The 9,646-nt window shown below is 42.8% G+C and overlaps 1 protein-coding gene across 1 annotated transcript in view; it reads left to right on the top strand.

Moving 5' to 3' along the window:
• Positions 1 to 491: 491 nt before the first annotated feature.
• The window catches only part of USF3 (upstream transcription factor family member 3), a 46,395-nt gene continuing 37,240 nt past the window's right edge, over positions 492 to 9,646 (top strand). The window contains exon 1 of the mRNA XM_087818168.1: positions 492 to 630. The gene's annotated coding sequence lies outside the window, so the exon portion shown is untranslated. The remainder of the gene's footprint in view (positions 631 to 9,646) is intronic.

Genomic DNA, 9,646 nt, shown 5'->3' with positions numbered 1-9,646 from the left:
CAGGCCCACCTCTTTCCCATTCATCTAATGGCTTTCCTTCCTGCCCATCACTCTACCTTTAAGAATATTTCCTGTTCCTTCAACCCAACTTGCACACCTCCGCCCCACGGCCTTCCTCATTGGGCCGCCTGAGGCCCGTTCGCTCTTCGGTTTTCCCTTCACCTCCTCCCGCCCTCTACCCTAGCACAACGGCGTCCGGGGTCCTGATTGGCTAGCTTGGCAGCCTCCCCGGGGCCGGATTGGTGGGATGAGGGGCAGGGGCGGGAGAGCGGCGCACCCAGGGTAGGCTGTTTGCGTGCTGAGCGGCGGCCGCGGAGGGGCGGGGAGGGGCGCGGGGAGGGGCGGGGGGGAGGGGGGGTTGGGAAAGTTGAGGCCGCGCTCCCGCCGGGTCTCCTGCCTTGAGGGCTCGGGCTCGCGGCGGCTGCGGTGGCCGCAAGAAGAGGCGGCGGGGGCGGGGGGAGAGGAGGGCCTGGGCCCGCGCTCCCCCAGCCCCAGAGGAGCAGGCGGCGGCCGGGGAGGGAGAGATTCGCCGGGGCGGTCGGACATCCCTGCCCTACCCGCCTGGGATCATGACCCAGGCGGGGGTAGCCGCTGCCGCCGCCGCCGCGGCCGAGACCGCGCAGCCCGCTGGTGAGTGAGTGCGGGAGGGGGCCGCTGACAGCCGGAGCGGGGGGCGGGGGCCGGGGCTGCGAGGGCGGCTCCGGGGGGCGGCTCCGGGCTCTGCTCCACCCACCCCCTCCCCGTTCCCGGAGGCGAGGGCTGCGCAAAGTCTGCCTCTTTCGTGGGGACCCCTGCTCGCGGAGCCTAGTGGGGTGCGAGCGCCGGCGGTGCTCTCACCCCTCTTCTGCCCGACCTCCGGGCGCCCCGCGCCCCCTGGTGCCAGGCCCGTGGGGGGCTCCCGCTGCTCCCGGGCCTCCAGATGCGCGCGGGGTGAGAGGGGCTCCACGCTGCCCTGGGCGCATAAAGAGCTGGGCATCCAGGTCCACACCGGATGGCCTTTGCCCGCCTGCTGTACCTTTTCCTGTCTCTTTCATTCCCTCTTCTTCCCTTGCTCTCTGAATTTCCTTGGGACCCGCTGGTCAGACTCACGTGACTTGCTTTTTAACTCTCACCCCGATGTCGGAGAGTTAGGCGTGCGTGTTCTTTTCAGAAGCCATTCTTTTCCTTTCTGAGAAGGAGCGATCGATGCTAATGGCCAACTCCTGGAATCTTGTTCCATATTTCCGGAAAAATATTTCAGGACTCTTGTTCATGTTTAACATTGTGATTGTTGGGTTCTCCCATACTTACTGCCCCCTTTCCACTTTTCCCACTTACCCCCTAAGGTTGTACCGGGGGTATGGTCCCTTGAATTTATTAACTTCATATGGAAATGAGAGACTGCTTAAACCTATGTGTGGAATCCCACTTATAGGCTTCCAACTTACGTTCTCATACCATTTTTACCATTCAGTAGATATAGCGACCTAACCATACAAAACAAGACAGTTGTGGCTAACTTAAGTTTGCGTAAAGACGACAGTTGCTTACCTGTAAACAAAGTATTCTTAAATAAGCCCTTCAGTGAATAACATGGAACCTGAAGCATATTCATATCTAAGCTTTTTATTAAAAACAAACAACCCCTCCCCCCCAACCAAACAAACCAACCTGCTTTTTGAGGGTTCAACAGGCTGTCATATCTCTAATCACCTTGACGACTTTTTCCTCCCACACAGGACACTTGTTTAATGTAGTACAGAGTTGCTGTATGGGATACATTTGTTGTTTCCCTTTTTTTGTGAAGTACCCTGAAAGTAGTTGTTGCAAAATACTTTGTAATTATTGCACTGCTGAAACCAGGAACAGTGCAGTATACTGTCTCCAGGTACTACAAGAATGAATACTCAATCTTACATTTTGCTTTAGTCCAAGCAGTGTGACTTTTGTATACATAGATATAACATTCTCTCTATATTTAAAAGAGCAGTTTTATAAAATCCCAACATGGATGCAGCCTAGGACATTCTTTAATATAAAAGCACTTCATTGCAGGGATCTAAGGGCATTTTAGGATTGAAATAATTATTTTCTAAGTTAGTTGTCTATGGGACATCATGGAAATAAAATTCAAAAGTTGCAGACTGTGCAGTCAGTGAAACAGTCATGTAAGAGAAATTCATAGGTTATTTTTCTGTTTTCAGAGCTTAGCATTGTCAACAAGGAAAAAGACTCTAAAACTGAGGTCATTTTACTCAGGTTAGAAGATAAGCTTCACCCGATAACTCAAAATTGTTGCTTATAAACAGGGACTGAAATCAAGCTTGGATCTTAATCGTACCTGTCATGCATTACCTACCTACCCTTTCTATAGCCCAGTGGTTCTCAATTCAGACTACATTAGAATTAACCTGTGTACTTTTACATTTCAATGCTCAGGCCATGCCTCCCCCCCCATTCTCCTACTTTTGATATGGGGTGAGTCTCACCCATAGGTATATGTTTAAAGCTTCCCAAGTGTTTCTATTCAACAGTCAGGGTTGAAAACTACTGTGAGTCTAGAACAGTGATTTTTAACCTCTCTCACCTCTTGGCACATATAAACTAATTACTGAAATTCTACAGCATGCCAAAAAATATATTGTTGGCTGATCTGACCAAAAAAAGGTATAATTTTGATTCATTCACACCAGATGGCTATTGTTGTGTTGGCTGTTGTTTTTTAAATATTTTATTTTGCTCTTTTCCATAACTATGTTGTCATTTTTTAATTTGTTAATCTAAGGGAAAAGAGGTCAGTGCTCCTGACTAAATAGTCAGGTGTTGCATGTTTTAAAAATTCTTGCAGAACACCAGTGTGCCTCTTGTGGGACACCAGTTGAAAATCCCTGGTCTAGAGCAGTGTTCAATCTGATAGGCTTGTGTTCCAGGCTCTTCTGAATCAGACCTTCACTCATGTGTCCAACTTGCCCCCCAGTGCTTCCCAACAGGAATCTTAGGACCTCCTGTGGTCCCACAGATAGGCAGTTCAGATCCCTGCTTTTCTTAACAACATTGGTCTTTCTCAGCATACCAGCGCCCCTCCTTCTGCTCCCTCTCCCTACCAGTACTTCTAACTCTTCTTTTATGAAGGTTTTCCTGACAGCTCTCTAACTCCTAGTGATTGGCTGGCTCTCTTTGAACTTTGATGCCACCTATTGTTTAAAAGACAATATGCTTCTACCTCACGGTAGTTTAGATTCTTTTGAATATGTGTTTCATTATTCTCAAACTTAACAGCAAGGATTACTTTATTTTATTTTATTTTGGGGCCCTTCTGCAACAGTTTGCTTTGAGTTGATTGGTTTGCTTTGGAACCCTACCAACTCTGCTTACAACCATAGTTTTAGGTTTGATTCCATCCCAGATGGTTCTGTCTTGGTAGCTTCCTCACACCTTAACTCGCATCAGATTCATGTATGGATGTCAGCTTCTTTCATATCTTTTCCTGATTTCTTTAGTAGGTTGACTGTTTTCCCTTTTTTTCTTTATTGTTGAAAGTATTACAGATGTCCCGCTTTCCTCCCCATTGAGCCCCTCCACCAGGCATCCATCGCATCTGGTGTGGCCCCATAACAGCTTGTACTTATTATTTCTGTGTTAACACTGATCACACTACCTGCAGTATGTGTTTATTCACCTTCTGCATCAGAGTGCTAGCCCCATAGCATACATGTTGAGCAACTCCAGGAGATATGATTTACATTGTATCCTTAAATACTGTTGCAAATGGGAGAGCTAGAACCCCACCAACATAGGAACTGTGTTGTCTTCATCTTTGTTTTCCTGGGCCCTAATAGCACTTGTCATTAGTAGGCTCTTAATGTTTGTTGTATGAGTAAACAACTGTTGTGTTATATATTGTGCAAAGATAACCATATACATCTTTAAGATAGACTAATTTGGTGTTAATTAATTTTGCTATTAAATATTCTTATGGCTTTTACTCCTATTATGGATTTGTTAAAGGTTAGTGGAATTTAAGTAATTATGGTTGTGACAGACCCTGTAAACATGTCATCTTCCTTGCAATATGCACAGGGATGTATACCTTGAGTTTTTTCCTCTGAGCTCAAGAGGTTGACTCTTTTATCTTTAAAATATTTGTGGAATTCTTGCTAAGAGAAAAGCTGTTATCTGTCCAATTGGATACTTTTTCTTTTTCTCATTAAATTTTCCGTATGGGTACAATTGCACTACTTTAGAAGGCCAGATCTTTTAATTAGATCGGTAGGGCATGATAAGTTGCTCCTATTAATGTGCTAATACTGTGTTTTTAATTCAGTTCATCAAGTATTTATTGAGTACTTACCATGTGCCTAACACTATTAGGTGCTAAAGAGAATACAGAACTAGTAAATGGTGTGGACTCAGCTCTTAAGATTTTAGACTTATTGGGAGAATTGGGAAACACCATATCAGATAATTAAGGAACTGGACACAGTATTTATTAGATGCTAATTTAAACATAAGTACCCCAAATCTAGGATGCATTGGCCAATACCACAGAAAATTAAGAAAGACCAGATATTCTTTCAGTAGACATTTCTTACTCCCATACTGAGTACTAATTGTTGAGGATACAAATATGAAAGTTATAGTTTGTACCATTTAGAAGCTTATAGTCTCTTGGGAAAAACCAGTAAGTATATAGAGTGTATTTCATGTTAAGACATTGTAAAGTATTATGTCAGGATATTTGGGACCAGCCTCTAGGGATCAGAGAAAGTTTTAAAGAGGATAATTAGGCGTTCCGAGTTGGAAAGTTGAGAAGTAGCATTCCAGACAAAGTAACAGATACAAGGGCAGGGAAATGAGAGAGGGAATTTCTTGATTAAGGAGCTGCAAGCAGATTGATATTAGTAGAAAGTAGTATGTTAAAGAGCATGAACTCTGGACCCAGACACATGTGGTTTGCTGACTTTTATTCCTGAGAGGTCTGAGATTTTGCAGATTTTGCCTGTGTAGGGTAGCAGTAGCCTACTGGTAACTTCCCATCTAGTGTTAATACAAAGAGGTGCTCCAGGAGCCTCGCAATTCCCATCTGTGCTTCTTGTAACTTCTCTTTTATCTGTTGTCTGGTTGCGTGAGGAGCCCCTGATAGTCATACCTTCCAATTAATTAATTCATTATCGGGTCCCCCGGCAAAAGCATTCTCCCCTTAGCCACTGTAATTTCTTAAACAGCAGAAGCTACAGTAAAGGGGACAGGGAGAAGAAATTTGTAGTGTAACCATGAGAGCTATCACTTCTATCTCTACTTGCAGGACCTATTTCTCTTTGGTTATAAGCAACAGAAACTGTCTTTGGCAAATTTAAGCAGAAAAGGGGGATTTACAGATAGATGCTGGGTAAGCTTGTAGAAGCAAAGGAAGATAAAGAGTAATGAAGCCTTGGGAAGACCAGGGCACAGCAGCTTCTAGGATCACATGGGTCCATAAGACTAAATTAGTCTCAGCCAGTTTTCCTTCTTGGGCAGAGTCTTATTGGTCAGCCCTTTGCCCACCCCAGAGGTGAAGCCATGTTTTATGGTCCCATCAAACTTCTAGAATGAGGCAGAGAAGCTCCAAAGAACAAGTGAGGTGGTGTTGCCAGAAGCCCAAACACAAGATATTTCCTACAAAGTACATTGGATTTGGCAGTGTGGAGATCTTTTGGTGAGTTTGATGTAAGCAGTTTTAGGAATAAAAACTAGGTAACAGCGAGATGAAGAGGGAATGGGAAGTGAGACAGATAGGACAGTGAAGGAGCCTGATGGTTGGGAGGGAGAAAGAATGGAAACATCTAGAAGCTGTGGCAAGGTGAGAGAGAAAACATTTTTGCCTTTTTAATGGAAACAAAATAAGGATATATTTAATAGAAAAGCATTAATAGGGAAGGAGAGATTAATAATACATGAGAGAAAAATATATTTTGTAACAAGATTACTGAGAAGTAGGAGAGCTAGAGTCCAGAACAAAGGTAAAGGGTATATAGTGTTAGCTAGAAATATTAAGGAAGGTTTTATAGAGGAAGACAGACTTGCACTGGGCTTTAAAAAGTAAGTAGGATTTAGATAAGCAGAGCAGCGGGGAAAGGTCATTACAGTGAAAAAGTAGCATAGATTTTAGCCCAAAAAATGCACTAGCTGATAAGTAGCCCAGGGAAGAGCCTGTCTGAATCCGAGAGGAGGACGGAGTAGGTGACATGATTCGTTACATTACCCTGTTCCTTTGTGTATTGTACTAGGTGTAAGTGGATGGGTGAGACTGGCCAGTGAAGAAGGCAGTGTTAGGTAGAGCCATGAAAGGTAGGACCTAAAACTTTGGGTTTGAAACAATCGACGTTGGAAAACAGTACTGTGGAGTTTGGAGCAGAAGAGGTGCATGATAAAGCACAGTAAATTGGCTACATTTCTGAGACGTAGGAATATAAAACCATTGAAGAATAGGGAAAAGACTGGGAACAAAAGAGTATTAAGAGCCAGACGGGTAAGATGGGGCCTAATCTAAGGTGGTAGTGAGGAGCAGGAGAAAAAGATTGTGAAAATAACTGATAGGATTTGGTGAGAAGATTTGATTATTTTGGGGTTTAGAGCTAGGTGAAAGTTTTGATGTTATTGATAAAATGGAGAAAATATAAGTAGGGCTCTTAAGAAGCAAGGCAGATTAACATGTTGCAAACAGATTTGTTAACTGGCTTTGAAATGAAATGTTCTGAAGAGAGCTTTGCCTAACCAAAGATTTGGAGCAAGATCAGTGTTGAAAGGTAGCTTTATTTTAAAAACATAATGACTTTTACACAGAAACAATTTGAAACTTTGTTGGGAGAAAGCAAACAGAAAAAAGCATTGAGTTTGGAAGTAAACGGGAGAGAAAGACAAGGGTTCATGTTAGAGAAAGATGATGCATAATTGGGAAGAGAGAAAGACAACCTGGGAGAGAGAACTTCCAGAAAAGGGAGAGTTCAGCAGCCTCAAGTTTTGCAGAGAGAAGGAAGACCAAAGAAAAGCCCTTTGATTTGGTGAAAAATAGTCCCTGACCTCTTAGAAAGCAGTTTCTGTTGGCAGAACAAACAGAAGGCATGCTGCCATGGGCTTAGGAGGGACTGGCCAATGAAAGAAAGGCGAGAAGTTTCACAGGAATAGTAGGAGAGGAACGAATGATAGACAGAAAAAGCAGTAAATTCTTGCTTAATATGAGGAAACTTTTTATATTTTGGAAACAAAAGAAGTGGTTAAGGAGGAAATAAAGAGCTAAAGAGGAAAGAATCAAGTGGAGAGTCCCTCTCCTCCGATGGTGGAGTTAGTTTTAGGATGTTCGGGTGGGCTGAAGGGTATGGTAAATGTAGGATCCAGTGAAGGAACTCGTACCAGGTGACCTCCATTTTCCCAGTGACTTTGGGGGGAAATGGAAAAAGACGACTACGTTCATTGAACTCTTGCTATGTACCAGACACTTTGCTTGATCCATTAAATGTATTATCATGTGGCCCTGGCAGATGTGGCTCAGCAGTTAGAGCATCGGCTCGGTGCGCCAAACGGTTGCAGGTTCGATTCCCTGTCGGGCAGATACCTGGGTTGCTGGTTCATCCCTGGCCCCAGTCAAGGCTAATGCAGGAGGCAACCAATTTTTGTGTCTCTCTCACATCGATGTTTCTCCCCCCCAACTCTCTCTCTAAAAAAAGAAATGGAAACAATATCCTCCAGTGAGGGTTCACAACAACAAAAAAATGTATTATCATGTAAACTCATAACAGTCCTCTGAAGGGCTGGTGATAATCTCCCAATTTCTAAATGTGAGGATGCCAAGACTTAAAGGAATACTTATTTTTAAACCAAGTAGCTAGTAAATGTCAGCTTTGAGATTTGACCTTAGGTCTGATATCAAAGGCTGTTCCCATTCCACCACACCACTAACTCATTAATGTGAGGAAGGGATATGTAGGGACTTGAGAGGCTCTGTCAGTGATTACAGTGGCTGTGCTTCACAATCGCTATAGGAGCTTTCAAAGAATCTTGCACCCTACCCCAGTCATTCATTCCTTCATCAGCATCCTCACTGGTTCCTCACTGCGTTAGTCAGGGTTCTTCAGAAACAGCCAATAGGATATATATCACAAGATGGGCCTGGAGCATCTTATAGGGCCAAAAAGTAAGAAAGTACAAAAAAACGGGTGGGAAGGAGAAGTGGGGCCATGTCAAAAGGACAGGGAGCTAACCTGAAAGAGTGTCCAGTAGCCAAAGCTTGAACAGTTTGAATAATAAAGTAACTATAGCATTAAATCTTGACCCCAAGAATAAAATAAATATACATGAGTCCATACCAATAGAAATAAGTGATTAAATAAATGGGAAGAAGAGACAAATCTTTAAGAATTCTAAAAACTATATTTAGATATGCTCTTCTCCAAGAGATGGAGATTAATTCTTCTTGAGTGTGACCCAGACTTCCTTATCATTTACAAAGAATAGAGTATGAAATTGTAATAGCAGTAGTTATTTGAGTAGAGTTAACAGCAAATTTGAGAAAGAAAATTGGTGGGGAAGACTACTTTTTTTACAGCTTAAATCCTTCTGCATGAGCTGAGTTGTTTAATGTAAGAATGTTTATTTGTTTAATGAGAAAAACCTAGTTAAGGAACAAAAAAATAGGAAAATAACACATTTTTATTAGTGTTGAAAAGCTGGGAAGGGTGTCATTAAAAGATAAAAAACATTGAGGAACCTATGAAAAGTGCAAAGTGTATGGGGTCAAATTGATGATAAAACCTACAGTGTGGAGAAAACTGCAACCCTCAATACAGGCTTAAAGGGAAGATGCTAGTTTTTCTAACACAATTCTGAAAACCCCAAAGCTCAGAGACTTTGAAAAGTAGGAAGAGGTTGAGGTTGGCGCCTTAGTCCGTTTGGGCCACTGTAACTAAATAGCATTGACTGGGTGGCTTATAAACCACAGAAGTTTATTTCTTACAGTCTAGAAGCTGGAAGTCCAAGGTGCTAGCATGCTTGGATTCTGATGAAGACCACCCCCTGGGTTTGCAGGCTGCCAACCTCTTGTATCCTTACATGGTGGAAGGGGCAAGCAAGCAAGCTCTCTGAGCCCTTTTTTTATAATAGCACTAATCTCATTCAGATCCTAGCAATGGTCAAAAGGTAATTAATTACTAGACTTCAGAACAACTGTTCCAGGACCATTTAGAATAGCTCACAGGATAAGCTGCTAGAACATATTTATATAAGTTGGAGGTATCTCTATCATGGGCTTTAGGGCCAGAATGAGAATCAGGGTGATCATGTATTTGACCCCCTTTACCCTTTAAAGCATGGAGTTCTCTTTGAATTTAGTTATACTATCTGAGCCAGAGTATTTATAATTGGCACTGGAGAGAGCAAGGAAAAGGTCTCACAAATGCCAAACTGTTCACAGTGATTATTCCTGAAGAGTGTAGTTGAAAAGCTAAGGAACTTTTCCATTTAAATTTAAATATTTCTGTAGTTTTCAAAAATATATTTAAAATAATACTGTACTGTATATTTGAAAGTTACTAAAGAAAGTAGATGTTAAAAGTTTTCATTATAGGAAAAAAAAACTGTGCCCTGGCCACTTTTGCTCAGTGGTTAGAGCGTCGGCCTGTAGACTGAAAGGTCC

Source organism: Miniopterus natalensis, chromosome 6 (genome assembly GCF_054644295.1).
Source record: "Miniopterus natalensis isolate mMinNat1 chromosome 6, mMinNat1.hap1, whole genome shotgun sequence".
In the NCBI taxonomy this organism is placed as follows: Eukaryota; Metazoa; Chordata; class Mammalia; order Chiroptera; family Miniopteridae; genus Miniopterus; species Miniopterus natalensis.
Note: the sequence above shows the minus strand (reverse complement) of the source record. Positions and strands in the feature narration are given on the sequence as shown.